This window comes from Panthera tigris, chromosome D1, assembly GCF_018350195.1.
Source record: "Panthera tigris isolate Pti1 chromosome D1, P.tigris_Pti1_mat1.1, whole genome shotgun sequence".
Taxonomy (NCBI): domain Eukaryota; kingdom Metazoa; phylum Chordata; class Mammalia; order Carnivora; family Felidae; genus Panthera; species Panthera tigris.
Window position 1 is genome coordinate 19,901,436 of NC_056669.1, and position 19,849 is coordinate 19,921,284.

A 19,849-nucleotide genomic window follows, 5' to 3' on the forward strand; every position below is an offset into this window, starting at 1 on the left:
TTTCTCATTATTTGGACCTGAATAGACTAATTCTAAAATAATATCTCCCCACCCTATCACACACACTCATATTACGAGTTTATAATTTGTTACAGAACCAGATACAGCTGTGATTTTTTTTTTCTTGATAAAAAAGAAAAATTAAGTAATCTGTTCACCCAACGTGGGGCTCAAATTCATGACCTCGAGATTAAGAGGTGCATGCCCTCTGACTGAACCAGACAGGAGCCCCGAAAAAAAATTTTTTAAGAATGATACAATTACTGAAAGGTGTAAAAATAAAACAGCATTTTTCTTTCTGTACCATTTGAGAGAGTCAGTGGACGTGCTGCCTACCACACCCCAAACACTTGAGTGTATATATCCTACAGGCAAGGACACTTTCCCCTGTAACTACAAGGTAACTGACAAAAATCACAAAATTGACATTGATAGATTTCTACTAACAGTCTTCAGACTCAAGTCTCTCCCATTGTCCAGAGGATCCAGAGGATCCAGTTGAGAACCACTTGGTTCATTGTAGTCTCGTTCAAGTTTAGAACAGTTCCTCAATCTTTCCTTCACTTTCATGATGTTTTGAGATACTTTTGAAGATTGTGGGCTAGTTTATTTTGCAAACTATCCCTCAGTTTGCCTTTGTCTGATTGTTTTTTCGTGATTAGCCTCAGGTTATGAAACTGTGACAGGACTGTCACAGAAGTGAGGTTTTGTTTCTCTCGCTGCATTTTATTCACCCCTTTATTGATGATGTTTACTTTGATCACTTGATTAAGGCAGTGTCTGCCAGACCTCCCCACTGCAAAGTTACTCTCTCCTCCCATGTAAACTAGTATTTTGTGCAGAGATGCTTTAAAAATATGTAGATACCTATTCCTCATCCCCTTCCAAGCTACTCATTTATTTATATCTGTATGGACTCACAGTTTCCTATTATCCAAGGAGTCACAATCTGTTACTAGTCTCTCACTCACTGGGTTATAATGTTACCCTCAAATTAATCTCTTGCTAACTGGGTGATCAAATTGTGAAAACAGGCTTTTGTGACCTTCTTATCCTCAGCCTGTGAGCACTTTCTTCCTTTCTGGTACAAAATATTCCACACTCATCTTAAACTTTTCCTGCCTCAGCCCTGTAAGGAGCCATTTCTCCAAGGATCCCTGGTTCCTTTCAGTGGAAAGGGATATGTAGAAGCCAAAACATAGGGGCGAGGTGTACTCATTGCTTTGGGGCTATCATCGTTCTCAAGCCATCTCAGTAGACAGAGCTAGGAAATATATGAGGAAGTATGCATACAGTTGACCCTTGAACAACATTGGTTTGAACTTCCCAGGTCCACTTACACACAGTTTTGTTTTTTAAGAGTGGGCAGCAAAAGCCAAAGGGCATTTATTTACAGCTGCCCACACCAGTTCCAAGACCAAATTGAAGACAACTGGTGGAAAGGTCACACCTGCTGCCTGTGAGCACGCTGGGAGACCCCGCAGTGGCCATGAGCAACCCCCAGAAACCCCGGACCCACCCCTTCAAGTCCTCCATGATCTGGATTCCCTCTTGGTGCTAAGGTGGCTGGGACTGTTTCTATTGCCCTGGTGCCTTTGAAGCAAGAGACCAAACCAAGGTGCCAACATTACAGCACCATGCAGAGCAGAGGTAAGCAGACTTAGCCAATCGTCAGAATCACCTGAGAGGATTTCATAAAACAGGGACTCCCAGGTTTGTCCTCAAAGACTGGTCACGGCAATCCCAAAGACAGAGCTTTGGGATTTGCAAGTTTTGTTTGTTTTTTTTTTTAATTTTTTTTTTTAACATTTATTTATTTTTGAGACAGAGAGAGAGCATGAACAGGGGAGGGTCAGAGAAAGAGGGAGACACAGAATCCGAAACAGGCTCCAGGCTCCGAGCTGTCAGCACAGAGCCTGACGTGGGGCTCGAACCCACGGACCGCGAGATCATGACCTGAGCCGACGTCGGACGCTTAACCGACTGAGCCACCCAGGCGCCCCGGGATTTGCAAGTTTTTGAAGCTCCCTGAGTGATTCCAGTAGGGAAAGGTGCCCTGTTGTAGCATAAACCAGAATTTTCCAAAGCATAGCTAAAGAAGATGTACTATCATTAAAGCTGAACTAGGAATAATATTTCAAAATATTATATTCTGGAAGCAGAGGGACCTTATGAGACATCTAGTCCTAGATGTACAGCTACACCCCAACACAAAGGCCAAACACATTCTGTGGACAAAGAGCATCCAATCTGTACAGTGCCTAGCTCAAGGGAAGTTTCTTAATTTAGATTTGGCAAATAGCAGAGGGAAGACAGGAAAATTAAAGATTTCTGGGCTCAAATAAGGTTGAAAAATGCTGAACACGGGGCGCTGGGGTGGCTCAGTTGGTTAAGCATCCGACTCTTGGTTTCAGCTCAGGTCATGATCTCAAAGCTTGCAAGCCACGTTGGGCTCTGCATTGACAGTGTGAAGCCTGCTTGGAATTCTCTCTCTCTCTCTCTCTCTCTCTCTCTCTCTCTCTCTCTCTGCCCCTCTCCCGCCCACACACATGTGCGCACACTCTCTCTCTCTCTCAAACTTAAAAAAAAAAAAGCCAAACACTTTAACTCCCCCACAGAGGTGATGCCTATTAGCATAGCAAAGGCTCTGACAAGCCTTCTCATAAAGGAATCTCATAAGTTTTATTTAACCCAGCAAAGCTCAAACTTAACCATCTAGAGCAATTCATGATGGTTGCCCACCCAGTGACCTTTTGCCAAAGTCTTCCTCCTTACTAACGGATCTGTGATTTTGTTCCAGTACCTACCCCACGTTATTATGTAGTCCTGTGCTTTAGGGTAGGTGAAACTCATCCCCAGCCAAAAAGAGAAATTTATGATTGGTCCGAACCAGTCACGGTCCCATTCCCCTTGTTGGTGGTCAGTTTCTACTTGGATACATAAAACAAGGCTGGCCATTGGGACTTATCTAGAAGCTCCTAGCAGGCTTCTGGGAAAGCTATTTCTTAATGATAAAAAGGGATGCTCAGAATGAAAGGATCTTCTTCACCCCCAAACGTTGTCTTAACTGTGAGTGATGCTTGGAATGGCTACGGCCATTGTGAGCCCGTCAAGGAATCTGAGCCAACGTGGTGAGGATGCCAATTTAGAAAAGGAACAAAATGACAGGGACTCTTTGATGATTTTGTTTAGCTGCTAAATATTTCAGAACTTCTCATTGAGATAGAGAGCCCCATATTGTTATTTTAACCAGGTGAACTGGATTTTTTTTTTTATTTAAAAAAAATTTTTTTTTAACGTTTATGTATTTTTGAGACAGAGAGAGACAGAGCATGAATGGGGGAGGGACAGAGAGAGGGAGACACAGAATCCGAAACAGGCTCCAGGCTTCTGAGCTGCCAGCACAGAGCCCGACGCGGGACTCGAACTCACGGACCGCGAGATCATGACCTGAGCCGAAGTCGGCCGCTCAACCGACTGAGCCACCCAGGCGCCCCAAGGTGAACTGGATTTTAAATTACTTTCAGCTCCAAAATGGAGCATTTTTTGATGTACAAAACAACTGTTTTTCGAAACGTTAGTGTAAGCAACACGATTTGGGAAAACACTGATCTAGAGCTTTCTTTTGTATGATAGACGAGGCCTCAGAATAGCTTTCTGAGGCCCAGAAAGGTTTCCGCGGTCATCAAAGCCCACACAACTGATTAGTAAGACAGTGGGCATTGGAACCTTGATATCCTGGTTCCTAAAGAGACCAAAACAGGACCCTGCTCCTCTCCTTACACAGAACTGAAATGACCAACAGAGCACTTCATGCTCACCTCTTCTTGCTCGTCGGGAGATGGAGCTAAAGAACAATGGAGACATTTCCATTTAATGATCCTTCTTCATCTTGGGGAACTAAAAGATGAACTTCTTCATTCTGGGGAACTAAGTCAAAAGGACGCTTCTACTCCTTTCTCAAAAATGACTAACAAACAAAAAAACCCCACCAAAAACAAAAACCTCAAACCAAATTTTCTGGCTCCAAGCATCATGTGTACCATCTATTATTAGGTAAACGGAAGGGAGAGCAAAATTATACTATGGAACTGAAAATTGAATTGCCCATCATTCACAAGTCCACTAACTTAACCTAACAACATAATCTCTTGTTACTTCCTCTGGTTGAGGTCATGGTAATTTGCTATATTTATAATGGGGTTTTGATCTAGATGAAATGTAGTTCTATTTTTACAGTGCCACACCTTCGAAGAGAGAGCTTTTTTCCTTCCTGTGATGCATTCATGAGCAAATGTGTCATCACAGATCATTACTCTAGACCTGGTGAATATGTGAATTCTTTCCTACCTTTTCTGCTCTACATCTGATTTTTAGATAGAGGCAAACCAAAAGCAAGGCAGCAAAAACATATTCTCCCCAAACGTCTCACAGTTTACCTAAAAAAAAAGGGGGTGGGGTGGGGAGAGATATGTGGCCTAACTGTAGAAAGATCTAACTTTGTGAGACCACCATATATAGACATTTAAACAAAGAAAATTCTGCCAGGTCTTCTGCAAATCCCACGAAACAGTGGGTCACAATTTTCCATTAACACAGAACATGTCTTTTGAATTGGGTCCTCATCCCTGAAATAAAAATTGTATCTCTTGGGAAAAATACTAAACTCTGGGATTTCCAACGTCGTTTGAGGAAGGCTAAGCCTCAGTGATCCAGACCAAATTTTTTAATGGAATTACCCCCTTTACCAGAGACAAACATAAAACAAACGAATATTTCTCTTTAAAATGAGAAACTGCTCTTCCCTCTTTTGCCTCCCTCTAATTCCTTATTCCCAAATTGTGGTTAGTTGGTTTTGGACACGAATAACCTATTGGATCTTCAATTTCCTCATCTGTAATGTGAGGATAACAATTCTCCTCACAGAGGATTAGTGTAAGGATTAAATGAAATAATACCGGCAAAAATGTCTAGCCCAGTATTAGACACATAATAAATACATAACAAATGTCAGTATTTTTCTCTTCTTTTTTTTTTTAAGTTTATTTATTTTTGAGAGAGAGGGAGTGAGCAGGAGAGGGGCAGAGAGAGAGAATCCCAAGCAGGCCCCACACTGTCAGTGTGGAGCCTGACTTGGGGTTCAAACTCAAGAACTGTGAGATCGTAACCTGAGCCAAAATCAAGAGTCATACACTTAACCGACTGAGGGGCCCAGGCTCCCCTCTCCTCTACTTAGATTGTCTTCTGCTTGTATGAGTCTGAGACAATGGCACGGAGACCACAGAGTCTCGGTGTCCTTCCTGGGAACACCCGACAACTGAACATGTAGAATTTTAACTTCAAAGCTAACAGGGCACAAAGGAACTGCTATTGAAGACAGGCACGCAGAAAGACTCAGTGGTACTGAAGACTATCGATGATCTTGGTCACCTCATAAGAAATCGGTAGCAATTATAAGAATATGTTTTAATATTGACTATCAAATAAAAATGTTATACGTGATAAAGGTAGTATCTCAAATCGATAGGAAAAGATACACATTTTACTAACTGGGCATCCATACAGAAGAAAGTAAAATTAGAAGCGTTGCTCACACCATCGACCAGAAATAAAAGCCAAATGGACGCAACACTGAAATGTACAAAATGAAAGCACAGAAACACTAGAAGAAAACATAGGTTGATCGTTCCATAACCTGCAGTTGGGATAAAGTTCCCTCACAAGGACTCAAAATCCAGAAGTGGGGGGGGGAGGGGGGTGGAGAGGCACAAAAGATTGATAAATTTGACTACATTTGACTACATAATGCCTTCTGGTGGACAAAAAAAAAAAAAATGTAAATAACAAATGACAAAGTGGGAAAAAAATTTGCACCCAAAAGACAGGAAAAAAGGGCAAATTGTTCTTAAATGTATAAAAACCACACATAATGGGGCGCCTGGGTGGCGCAGTCGGTTAAGCGTCCAACTTCAGCCAGGTCACGATCTCGCGGTCCGTGAGTTCAAGCCCCGCGTCAGGCTCTGGGCTGATGGCTCGGAGCCTGGAGCCTGTTTCCGATTCTGTGTCTCCCTCTCTCTCTGCCCCTCCCCCGTTCATGCTCTGTCTCTCTCTGTCCCAAAAATAAATTAAAAAAACGTTGAAAAAAAAAATTAAAAAAAAAAAAATAAAAATAATAAAATAAAAATAAAAATAAAAAAACCACACATAAAGGAAATGCAAAAGTAAAACGTCACTGAAATACTATTTCTTGTCTATTATATTGGCAAAAATTCAAGCATTTCACAGCATGCTTTGTTGGCCAGGCTGTAGAGAAACAAGCTCTCTCTTATGTTGCTGGTGGGAATGGAAAATAATAGAGCCTCTATGAAGGGGAATTTGTCAAAATCTAGCAAAATTACATTAGTACTTACTTTCGATCCAATAATCCCACTTTCAGGAATCAAACCCAAAGGTAAATGGCAAAAGTATAATTTGACACATGCACAAGGTTTATGAAATGTTTATTACTCACAACCCTTCTGACAACAAATGTGTGGCTTTTTTCCTCCACACCAACCAATTTTCCAACTCTCTAAATGCTAACTGGTTATCATTCAATTCAATTCAATTCAATTCAATTCAATTCAATTCTGACACTATCTGGAGTTAGCGCAGACCCCACAGGTTTAGGGCTCAGTCCCACAATACTGTCCCCCACTTCAGATGCTAATCGTAAGTTCTAGGCCACCAGTACTTCTGACTGACCAGCTATACACTACAGATTCCCAGGCACAGAAGCTTCAGTCCCGGTGGAGTTGGGTTGCAATATTCTTCTGGCACACGGATGCATTCACCAATCCAGAAGCTCCCTGAGCACCATCTATTAGGGGTTTTTATTGAGGTTCCATTAAGTGGGCGTGACTATGTCAGTGGCCATTGGTGATTAACTCATTCTCCAGCCCCTCCCTCTCCTGAGTTGGGGCCCAAAGTTCCATGCACTTGGTTGGTTCCTATGGCAACGAGCTGCCGTCCTAAAGCTATCTGAGGGCCCACCAAGAGTCACCTCATCAGCATAAACTCCGATATGGCTGAAAGGGGTTTATTATAAATAACAAAAGATACTCCTCTCACACCTATCACTCAGGATATTCCAAGGGTTTCAGCAGCTCTTGTTTCAGAAACCTGAGACAAAGACCAAACATTATAATAAACGAAGCTCCTATCACCCTTCTCGATCAGGAAAGGACAAGTGGTTTGGGAGCTCTGTGCCGGGTATCAGGATGCCTACCAAATATATATTTCTTTTTTTTAAAGATTTGAGAGAGAGAGAGAGAGCATGCACACGCGAGCACAAGCACATACATGTGCACCCGTGGGGGAGGGGCAAAGAGAGAATCGCGAGCAGGCTCTGCGTGAATCACGTGAATCGTGGAATCCATGACCTGAGCCGGAATCAAGAGTCAGGACATTTAACTGACTGAGCCACTCAGACACCCTTGTATATTTCATATTATATCACAACATCACAACGACTCATTGCAGTACCATCTGTAATAACTCAAGTATATATCAGTAGGGGGTGATTGGGGCAGACAGTGGAGTATTACACAACTATACCAAGGAATAATGAGGTAGTTCATTGTATAGGTCTACAGAGTCATCTCCAGGATGCATTATTGAACGAAAAAAGAGCAAAGTGCGGAAGATATATATCCCATTAATCTAAGAAAGGGGAGAGGTTAGAAACATGTACATATTGCATTATTTTTTTTTTAAATATAACTAAGCCAAAAACTGACAAAAATCATCACCTCTATGACCTAAGAGAGGACTGAGTAAAGGGATGGGGATAGAAGCTAGACTTCTATAAATGCATCTGGTTTTATAGTTTTGACTTTGGAACTGCATAAAGGACTTACCTAATCATTTTAAAAATTAAATCAAGGGGCGCCTGGGTGGCTCAGTCGGTTAAGCCACCAACTTCGGCTCAGGTCATGATCTCGCGGTCTGTGAGTTTGAGCCCTGCGTCGGGCTCTGTGCTGACAGCTCAGAGCCTGGAGCTGGCTTTGGATTGTGTGTCTCCCTCTCTCTCTCTGCCCCTCCCCCACACATGCCCTGTCTCTCTCACTCTCAAAAATAAATAAACATTAAAAAATTAAAAAAAAAATAAATCAAAGTTAAAAATTAATTTCCTTACAAAAACTGCAACACAGAGAAGGATTAGCTCAGGTTACTTTAAAACACAGACATTTGGGGTGCCAGGGTGGCTCAGTCATTAAGTATCTGACTTCCACTCAGGTCATGATCTCATGGTTTTGAATTCAAGTCCCACATCGGGTGAGTACAAGCTTGGCTTCCAGTGAGCTCCAGCCCTGCTTCAGGTGAGCTCTGTTTTTCTCGCTCTCTCTGCCCATCACTTACTTGTGCACACTCTCTCTCTCAAAAGAATAAAATCAAACACAGACGTTTGAGCACATATATCATCAGGATAAATCCCAATGACAAGAAGAACTGCAAATAAAATTTAAATTGCTTTCAGGGGTGCCTGGGTGGCTCAGTCGGTTAGGCGTCTGACTTCGGTCATGATTTCACGGGTTCTGAGTTCGAGCCCCGCATCGGGTTCTGTGTCTCCCTCTCTCTCTGCCTCTCCCCCACTCTCACTCTGTCTCACTCTGTCTCTCAAAAATAAATAAATGTAATAAAAAATTTTTAAAAAATTTAAATTGCTTTCAGTAGCCCTATTGTTAGTCACAGTATTAGTATAGCCACTTTGAAAGTATAATACACGTTGTGTAGGATAAAGCATGTAAACTAATTATGTTAATATGACTGCCCTAAGACTCTCAGCATGAAAGAGACATAAACATAAAATCAAGAAGTTCAGTAAAAGCCTTGTGTTCTTACATCTAAATTGGAAACAAAAGCACGCACTCGTATCTTTCTCTTAAAAAAAGAAACAAGGGGCGCCTGGGTGGCTCAGTGGGTTAAGCGTCCGACTTCGGCTCGGGTCACGATCTCACGGTCCATGAGTTCGAGCCCCGCGTCAGGCTCTGGGCTGATGGCTCAGAGCCTGGAGCCTGCTTCCGATTCTGTGTCTCCCTCTCTCTCTGCCCCTCCCCCGTTCATGCTCTGTCTCTCGCTGTCCCAAAAATGAATAAACGTTAAAAAAAATTTAAAAAAAAAAAAAAAGAAAGAAAAGTGTATTTCCTAGCTTTTTCCACTGAAAAGACCTGGAGACCATAACCATTCCAGCACCAATAAGCATCCTTAGTGCCCAGATTGTGGTCTCTAAATAGTATTCTCACTAAAATGACCCAAGATTCCTTGCAGAAATGGCTAATTTCAGGTTGGAGCGCGAAATGTATGAAGACGAGCCTGGAACGTTTTGTACTAGAAAGCAAGGACTCTTCCAGGGCTGTGTTGAAGGACAGAGAAACCAATCTGTGCATACCCTTCAGGGACTTCCACTGGCTCAAAATGAAACAATTCAAGCATCAAAAAGAGAAAAAGCTGTAAGGGATTAAATTAAAACCCATGAGTTCATAATAATCCTTTAAAAATTCATTGATCATCTGTAACATGTTAAATACATTGAAATTCATGAATTAGTGACACTTAAACTTATTAGTCACTTTTAGAGACTGCTCAGACATCAGATCTTTCATACGAAATTTGAAATACATCATTACAGTCCTTGTGTAATAAAAATGGCCATAAACACATGAAAAGATGCTCAACATCATTAGTCATTAGGGACATGCTAGTCAAAACTATAATGAGTTAGAACTTCATACCCGCAAGGATGGCTATGATTTAAAAAAAAAAAAAAAAAAGCAATAATAAGTTCTGGAAAGAATACAGGGAAATGGGAATCTTCATAGATAATTGGTAGGAACTAATGGTTCAACCCCTTTGGAAAAACAATCTGGTGGGTCCTCAAAAAGTGAAGCAGATACCTAGGAATAAATCTAACCAAAGATGTAAAAGATCTGTATGCTGAAAACTATAGAAAGCTTATGAAGGTAATTGAAGAAGATATAAAGAAATGGAAAGACATTCCCTGCTCATGGATTGGAAGAATAAATATTGTCAAAATGTCAATACTACCCAAAGCTATCTACACATTCAATGCAATCCCAATCAAAATTGCACCAGCATTCTTCTCGAAACTAGAACAAGCAATCCTAAAATTCATATGGAACCACAAAAGGCCCCGAATAGCCAAAGTAATTTTGAAGAAGAAGACCAAAGCAGGAGGCATCACAATCGCAGACTTTAGTCTCTACTACAAAGCTGTAATCATCAAGACAGCATGGTATTGGCATAAAAACAGACACATAGACCAATGGAATAGAATAGAAACCCCAGAACTAGACCCACAAACGTATGGCCAACTCATCTTTGACAAAGCAGGAAAGAACATCCAATGGAAAAAAGACAGTCTCTTTAACAAATGGTGCTGGGAGAACTGGACAGCAACATGCAGAAGGTTGAAACTAGACAACTTTCTCACACCATTCACAAAAATAAACTCAAAATGGATAAAGGACCTGAATGTGAGACAGAAAACCATCAAAACCCTAGAGGAGAAAGCAGGAAAAGACCTCTCTGACCTCAGCCGTAGCAATCTCTTACTCGACACATCCCCAAAGGCAAGGGAATTAAAAGCAAAAATTACTGGGACCTTATGAAGATAAAAAGCTTCTGCAAAGCAAAGGAAACAACCAACAAAACTAAAAGGCAACCAACGGAATGGGAAAAGATATTTGCAAATGACATAGCAGACAAAGGGCTAGTATCCAAAATCTATAAAGAGCTCACCAAACTCCACACCCGAAAAACAAATAACCCAGTGAAGAAATGGGCAGAAAACATGAATAGACACTTCTCTAAAGAAGACATCCGGATGGCTAACAGGCACATGGAAAGATGTTCAACGTCGCTCCTCATCAGGGAAATACAAATCAAAACCACACTCAGATATCACCTCAAGCCAGTCAGAGTGGCCAAAATGAACAAATCAGGAGACTATAGATGCTGGAGAGGATGTGGAGAAACGGGAACCCTCTTGCACTGTTGGTGAGAATGCAAATTGGTGCAGCCGCTCTGGAAAGCAGTGTGGAGGTTCCTCAGAAAATTAAAAATAGACCTACCCTATGACCCAGCAATAGCACTGCTAGGAATTTACCCAAGGGATACAGGAGTGCTGATGCATAGGGGCACTTGTACCCCAATGTTTATAGCAGCACTCTCAACAATAGCCAAATTATGGAAAGAGCCTAAATGTCCATCAACTGATGAATGGATAAAGAAATTGTGGTTTATATACACAATGGAGTACTACATGGCAATGAGAAAGGATGAAATATGGCCCTTTGTAGCAACGTGGATGGAACTGGAGAGTGTGATGCTAAGTGAAATAAGCCATACAGAGAAAGACAGATACCATATGTTTTCACTCTTATGTGGATCCTGAGAAACTCAGCAGAAACCCATGGAGGGGAAGGAAAAAAAAAAAAAGAGGTTAGAGTGGGAGAGAGCCAAAGCATAAGAGACTCTGAAAAACTGAGAACAAACTGAGGGTTGATGGGGGGTGGGAGGGAGGGGAGGGTGGGTGTTGGGTATTGAGGAGGGCACCTGTTGGGATGAGCACTGGGTGTTGTATGGAAACCAATTTGACAATAAATTTCATATATTGAAAAAAAAAAGATAATTTTAGGAAGAAAACCAAGTTATGTAGAGTACAATATGTATATTACTAAATACACAAGGTTAATATAGAGAATCTAAAAAGAAAAAAAAAAGTGAAGCAGAGAGTTACCATATATGATCTACAACTCCCACCCCCAGGCACATACCCGTCAGAAGTGAAAACATATGTCCACACAAAACTTGCGCGTGAATGTTCATAGCAGCCTTGTCCGTAATAGTGGAAACGTAGCAACAATACGAGTGTCCATCAGCTGATGAATGGATGAAGGAAATGTGGCATATTCACGCAGTAGAATATGACGTGGCCATAAAAAAGAATGAAATACTGATACAAACTACAATATGGATAAACTTGAAAACATGAAGCTAAGTGAAAGAAGCCAATCACACACACACACACACACACACACACACCCCACATATTGTCTGACTCCACGTATATGAAATGTCCAGAAGAGGTAAATCCATAGAGACAAAGTAGATTAGTGGTTGCCACTGGCAGGATCTGGGGAATGAGGAGGGACCAATGCGTGTGGGGCTTTGAGACATTCCAGAATTAGACAGTTGGGATGGTTGCAAGACTCTGTGAATATGCCAAAAAACTAATGAATTGTGTAGTTGTTTTTTGTTTTGTTTTTTTTTATCTTAGAGAGTGTGTGGGCAAGGGAGAGGGGCTGAGGTGGCAGGGGGTGGGGAGAGAACCCAAACCAGGCTCCATGCTCAGTGCAGAGCCTGACGCAGGGCTCGATCTCGTGACCATGAGATGATGACCTGAGTGGAAATCAAAGAGGTGGATGCCCAACCGACTGAGCCACCCAGGCGCCCCTGAATTATGTATTTTTAAAGTTATTTTTCTAAGTTTATTTATTTTTGACAGAGACAGGGTGCGAGCATGAGCTGGGGAGGTGCAGAGAGAGAGAAAGAAGGAGACACAGAATCTGAAGCAGGCTCCGGGCTCCGAGCCGTCAGCACAGAGCCCGACATGGGGCTCGAACTCACGAACTGTGAGATCGTGACCCGGGCCAAAGTCAGACGCTTAACCGACTGAGCCACCCGGGCGCCCCTGAATTATGTATTTTTAGAGGGTGAACTGTGTGTTATGTGAATTAGATCTCAAAGCTGTTATTTCAAAAACCACTTTGTATAACTTGTTTGAATCCTGATTCAAACGTACCAACTCGAAAAGGATACCTAGAAGATACTGACTCAGTACAAACAATATTAAAGAGTCACTAATTTTATTTTACATGTGATAATTCTATTGCAGTTACTTAAAAATGATCTCTTACAGATACATCCTTAAGTACTTCACAGAGAAACCATATGACAGCTGGGATTCGCCTTTAAATAATTTAGTGGGAGTTGAGCACATTATGTTTAGAAACAAGACTGATCACATGCTGGTCTTTGCTGAACCTGGAGAAGGGCTTCATGCATCCTCTCATACTTTCCTCTCTACTGTTGTATATATCTTTAAATGTCCATAATATAAACATTTTAAAATTCTTTTTAAGAAAGGAAAAAAAAAAAGAAAGAAAAAAGACAGATGTTAATGACTTGTTACTTATATTCATAAGAGCCATCCTATGGGATCATCTCATTCCTAAAGCCTCTGATTCCAGCCAGGCAGAATCCCCCTCTCCCACTCTGGTGGGCCCCAGCACTCGACTCGATCTTCTGGAACAGGGTTAGGGTTACTTGTACTTCTGTCTGTGGAACTGCATGATCTATGTAAACATATATCGATTACAATCTCAGTTTTCTAAAATTCTCAAGACTGGTTATTCTAAAGAAATGCTTTGTGGGGGTGGGGGTGGGGGTGGATAATTGAGAGTTTGTCCCTTGAAATTTTAAACATTTCAGGGGCAACTTGGTGGCTCAGTTGAGCATCCGAGTCTCGATTTCTGGCTCAGTTAATGATCCCAAGGTCGTGGGATCAAGCCCCATGTCAGGCTCCACACTGAGCATGGAGCCTGCTTAGGACTGATATTCTCTCTCTCTCTCTCTCTCGCAAATAAAAAAAGAAGAAGAAAACATTTGAATATTTTTGGGAAAAAATCTTTTCTTTATAAAATACATTGCATGATTTTTACCTTTCTACTCAGCATTTACTTAACTGATCTACTCTATGAGTTTTTAAGAGTTAATAGTTATGTGGCACAAAAACAGACACTCAGATCCATGGAATAGAATCGAGAACCCAGAAATGGATCCACACACGTATGGCCAGCTAATCTTTGACAAAGCAGGAAAGACTATCCAATGGAATAAAGACAGTCTCTTCAGCAAGTGATGCTGGGAAAACTGGACAGCAACATGCAGAAAAATGAACCTGGACCACTTTCTTACACAACACACAAAAGTAAACTCAAACTGGATGAAAGACCTAAATGTAAGACAGGAAGCCATCAAAATCCTCGAGGAGAAAGCAGGCAAAAACCTCTTTGACCTTGGCCGCAGAAATTTCTTACTCAACACGTCTCCAGAGGCAAGGGAAACCAAAGCAGAAATGAAGTATTGGGACCTCATCAAGATAAAAAGCTTTTGCACAGCGAAGGAAACAATCAGCAAAACTACAAGGCAACCCACAGAATGGGAGAAGATATTTGGAAATGACATATCAGATAAAGGGTTAGTGTCCAAAATCTATAAAGAACTTATCAAACTCAACACCCAAAAAAGAAATCATCCAGTGAAGAAACAGACAAAAGACAGGAATAGATACTTCTCCAAAGAAGACATTGAGATGGCCAACCGACACATGAAAAAATGCTCCACATCACTCATCATCAGGGAAATACAAATCAAAACCACAATGAGATACCACCTCACACCTGTCCGAATGGCTGACATTAACAACTCAGACAACAACAGATGCTGGTGAGGATGCGGAGAAAGAGGATCCCTTTTGAACTGCTGGTGGGAATGCAAACTGGGGCAGCCACTCTGGAAAACAGTATGGAAGTTCCTCAAAAAATTAAAAATAGAACTACCCTATGACCCAGCAATTGCACTACTAGGTATTTATCCAAGGGATACAGCATCCATCGAAGGGGCACATGCACCCCAATGTTTATAGCAGCACTCTCAACAATAGCCAAAGTATGGAAAGAGCCCAAATGTCCACCGATGAATGGATAAAAAATATGTGGCGTGTGTGTGTGTGTGTGTGTGTATACACACACACACACACACACACACACACACACACACACATATATAAAGAGAATGAAATCTTGCCATTTGCGACTATGTGGATGGAACTGCAAGGTGTTATGCTAAGCGAAATTAGAGAAAGACAAATATCATATGACTTCACTCATATGAGGACTTTAAGAGACAAAACAGAGGCACATAAGGAAAGGGAAACAAAAAGAATATAAAAACAGGGAGGGGGACGAAACATAAGAAACTCTTAAATATGGAGAACAAACAGAGGGTTGCTGGAGGGGGTATGGGAGGGGGGAGGGGCTAAATGAGTAAGGGGCACTAAGGAATCTACTCCTGAAATCATTGTTGCACTAGATGCTAACTTGGATGTAAATTAAAAAATAAATAATTTTTTAAAAAGTAATTAAAAACAGAGCTGTTCTACTGGGAGAGGCTGGTAAACGGACAGCTGCCCTCTTGCCCTCCCCAGGGAACCACAGGGTACCAAAGAGCACAGTGTGAAAACCACATTTCATCTAACCCTTTCCATCTCCCAGATGAGGACTATGGGACCTAATGGTCTAATTCCCACGCAAGGTCACGCAGCTAATCAGAGGCAAACTGCCTGGGCTAGAAGCTAGATCTCCAATACCAAGGAACTTACCAACTAGCCATGGAAACGGAATATGTGCGTGCTAGAATGTGGAAGAGAATTTAGGCTGTTTTTCAGGTTGTATTATCAAAGCCTGAGACTTGGCCAAGTCCCTTGCTCTTTGGGTTTCAGTTTCTCGACTGAACCTTCTGTTCTTAATAACTTATATCTAAGTATCTATTAACGGCAAAAAGAGTGATCACTTCCGTGCTCAGTCACACCATCTTTTCCTTGTATACTTTTACAAATTTGTGGATTTGTTATGAATTTAAATGCGAATGGAAAATAAAAATGTTGACATTGTAAAAATAAATAAATAATCATTATGGAAATTAATCGTGTACTTGCTATCATCCCCTGACTGGCACACAGGGTTTTCAGCTACAAGGTTCCCGGGTGCCTACACCAAATGACTGCAAGTTGCTTTGTTTTCCTGAACATGTCTTATTTTTGTGATATTCCTGTCTCTTCACTTGCTGGTAGTGTCCCATCTCTGTCCTCTGGGTGCCTTTCATTATCCATCTCTAACTTGCTGCTTCTAATTTAACATATAGGCGACGGAACCAGACAATTAACCTTGTTAGAGTTATGCCCAGAATGACGGCACTTTCCAGCTACCCGTGAAGATTTCAGTTGATATTTATTAATAGCCTATATTTTTTATTCTTGAGTGTATCCTGGGCTTAAATAACAAGTGATGTAATCATCCCAGTTATGTGCCAAATAAGAGTATATCTCTATTAAAAGAGCTTATCTACCCTCCATGCAAGGGCTAAATTATCAAGGTATTGGGGATTTTCAGCATTTATTGAGCATCTACTAAGTGCCATGCACAATGCTAGTCCTCGCTCTCCAGGAGCTTACCCTGTAGTAAGGAGGTGACAGAATCATTAACAAGTGACTAATAAGGAATACACTACCATACCTACATAAGGACACGTATAAGGACAGAACCGTGCACTGGGGTACTGTGGGGCCACGGACCAAGGGCCATTAGTCTAGCATGGGGTTTGTCAACCTCAGCCCTATTTACATTTTGAACTGAGTGGTTTTTTTGGTGGTGGAGACCGCCCTCCTCGTTGGCACGTTGTTTGGCTGCATCCCTGGCCTCCAGCCAGTAGATGCCAGAAGCACTCCTGGAAGTCATGACGGTAAAAAATGTGTCCAGACACCACTGATGTCCCCTGGAGGACAAGACCGCCCAGGATTGAGAACTACCCGGGTCCAAGGGTCATGAGGACAGTGTCAGGGGACTGTCTGAAAATTCTTCCTGTAGGAGAGGAAGCTCACCAAGGTCATGTAACTGGGTAGAAGTTGGTCCAGGAGGGGAGAACTAGTGGAGGATTTTACTGATTTCAGCTCGGGTCATGATCTCACAGCTCATGAGTTCGAGCCCGGAGTTGAGCCCCGTGCTGATGGTGTGGAGCTTGCTTGGGATTCTCTCCCTCCCTCCCTCTCTCTTTTTCTCTCTCCCTCCCTCCCTCTCTTAATGTCCCTCCCCTGCTTCTGTTTTCTCTCAAAATAAATAAATTAATTAAAAAAAAAAAACAGTAGGGAGAAGGGATAGACGGAATGGGGGTGGGGAAGGATGAAAATCACTCCGGCGTTGCTGACCTATCCATATTGATGATTTTTTTGCCTTGTCTTTCTCATTCTTCTTTGTGTTTTGGTGATGGTCAGGTTGCCAGCTTAATTCGAGCAGATAATACACGGAAAAGCACTTTGCAAACCCTGGGAAGTGTCACTTATACACAAAGTATAGCTGGTATTACCACAGCAGCAGATAAAAACAATGCACTTTATGGCTTTCCTTGTATGTGCTAGTTCTTAGGAATTTGTGAAGAACACAGTATTGCCGTGTTGCTTATTAAGCCATGGTCTCTCACGCCACCCCCCCCCCCCCGCCGCCTGCTTGCCAGAGCTAACCACAATCCTAACTTTATGAGAATCACTACTTTGCTTTTGTGTTTTTTTTTTTAGTTTTCGACACAAACTGTGCATCCATAAATATAGCACAGTTTAATTTTTCCTCTTTGTAACTTTATATACAAGATAACACAGTACGTATTTTGAGGGGTTTTCTTCCTCAACATTTTTAAGATCCCTCTCTGCATTGCTCTATCGCATTTGAACGCAGTCATCACAACTGGTCCCACCTTCTCTGCAAGAGCACGGGTCTCCATCACGCGTGCCCCCGCCCCTCCCCCCCCACCGGCGCGGGCCCCGCCCCCCCCACCGGCGCGGGCCCCGCCCCCCCCACCGGCGCGGGCCCCGCCCCCCCCACCGGCGCGGGCCCCGCCCCCCCCACCGGCGCGGGCCCCGCCCCCCCCACCGGCGCGGGCCCCGCCCCCACCCCCCACCGGCGCGGGCCCCGCCCCCCGACACCTCGCTAGCTGAGCTCGGGGCTTGGGTCTTGTTGGCTTGTTGGTCTCCAGGGCAGCACCTGCGACGCGGGCGGGGCGGGGCGGGGCCGGGCGGCGGGAGGGAGGCCGGCTGGTGGCGGCACTGGAGAATGCGGGCTGCGGGGGTCACGGTCTCCGAGGAGCGCTGGGCAGGTGACAGGCGGTTGCCTCCTGAAGGGGGGGGGGTGCGCGTGCCCGGGAGGGAAATGGGAAGAGCTGAGACTTGGGGGGGGGGGGGGGGCGGTGGGGACGGGGACAGCAGGAAACCTCCAGAGGAAACTGGATCAGGACCAGCAGACACCCAAGGAGCCCGTGCTAGACAGCATTTGGGGTCCAGGCGGGAAGGGGGACCGTGGCGAGGCAGGGACAAGGGCCCCTGGAAAGGCTTTGGTGCCCAGACTCCCAGAGCAGCCCTGTCCTCTGTTGACTAAGACCCGTGCAGGGCACGGACCCATCACTTCCCTGATCTTAAAACGCCTTTGCTGCCCAGTCTTGTCCATCAGTGGGGGGGAATAAAAGGCAAATACAGAAAACAAACCGGCCGCCACGTACGGGCAGTTTCCAGGCTGTTCCACAACAGGACAACTTTCTACTTTTCCTCTTAGCCAGAACACGCAGAGTTCCCTTTCACCTACAGAAGGAAATTCGTTCCTCCCTGTAGGAGAGGACGAGACTCAAGGTCTTGAAGAGAACCCTAGGGAACTGGCCGAGTCTCAGCGCCTGGATACCAATGGCGACATCCCAGCCTGTCTTGTTTACTTTGTAACGAGATTTGTCAGCCTCTCTAGGTCAGAAATTCAGTGAAAAACAACCGTACCACTAGGGAGCCACTTTCATTACATTTAAAATGCCCGTGTGCTCATTTATTCAAGATACCAGTTTCCCCTCTTTAATCTCACGCCTTTATGAGATCAGGCCTCCACCAAAGCCTGGTGATGTTTGGCTTTGCTGTCTCCCCACTATCCCAGATTTCATTAACAACAAAATTATCTTCTTCCACGGACATTATTTTTTTATTCGTTAAATCTCAGAAACCTTAGCCTATTTAAGAACTACTGAGGGGACGGAAGGATTTCGTGAGCAATTCCAAATTGAAACAGAGTGATTATTTTAAGCTTTGTCTAGAAGATCCCAAGTACAGAGACTTAAACTCATTCAGTAAAACTCTTAACAGATGTTTATACAAATTTTCCATTAAAATGTTCGTACTTGGTGGATTTGCTGCTTTCTAAAAACACCCGAGGGGCACCTGGGTAGCTCTGTCAGGTAAGCCTCCGACTTCAGCTCAGGTTCATGAGTTCAAGCCCCGCCTCCGGCTCTGTGCTGACAGCTCAGAGCCTGGAGCCGGTTTCAGATTCTGAATCTGTCTCTTTCTCTCTCTCCGCTCCTCCCTGCTAGCACTCTGTGTCTCTCTCAAAAATAAACAAACCTTAAAAAAAAAAAAAAACTTAAAAAAAATAAAAATAAAAACACCCTAAAGAGCAACAGTTAATCTGCTTATCAATATTGAGCTAACAAGGTAAGGCACACTATGTATTTTTAAAATGAGCCGATACAGCAAACTAGTCTGTACAGTTAACCGATAATATATTAGTCTACCCCCTTGGGGGATTTTGAATTAAAAAGAAAACCACTTCATAATGTATTTAAATCTGAAAGCTGCCTTTTGTCTGTTTTGTTTGTTAAGGTATTTTCCCCCAAGGAGCTGATAACGTTAGTAACCAGATTCCACGTTATTACAGGGCAAGGAATCCGAATAAGTTCATTTATTTAATTAAAGCTAGCGGTCTGCCAAAACAACAAGAGCAAGCCCTTAAAAATGTTACAGGAATCTCTGATGGTAAAGTTTCTGTTACCTGACCTACAGGGGGGGAAAAATGGCACAAAGGCGGGGAGAAAGAAGACAGAGCAAAATAGGAATGCTAGGTAGAGATGAAAGGGAGCACAATCCAAA

At 43.0% G+C, this 19,849-nt stretch overlaps 1 protein-coding gene across 8 annotated transcripts in view; it reads left to right on the forward strand.

Annotated features, from left to right (window-relative positions):
* Positions 1-17,970: 17,970 nt before the first annotated feature.
* Positions 17,971-19,849, forward strand: part of JHY (junctional cadherin complex regulator) — a 59,820-nt gene continuing 57,941 nt past the window's right edge. For 6 of the 8 annotated variants that reach the window (XM_042959211.1, XM_042959216.1, XM_042959214.1 and 3 more), the window contains exon 1: positions 17,971-18,048. The gene's annotated coding sequence lies outside the window, so the exon portion shown is untranslated. The other 2 variants (XM_042959213.1, XM_042959212.1) reach the window with 2 other exon arrangements.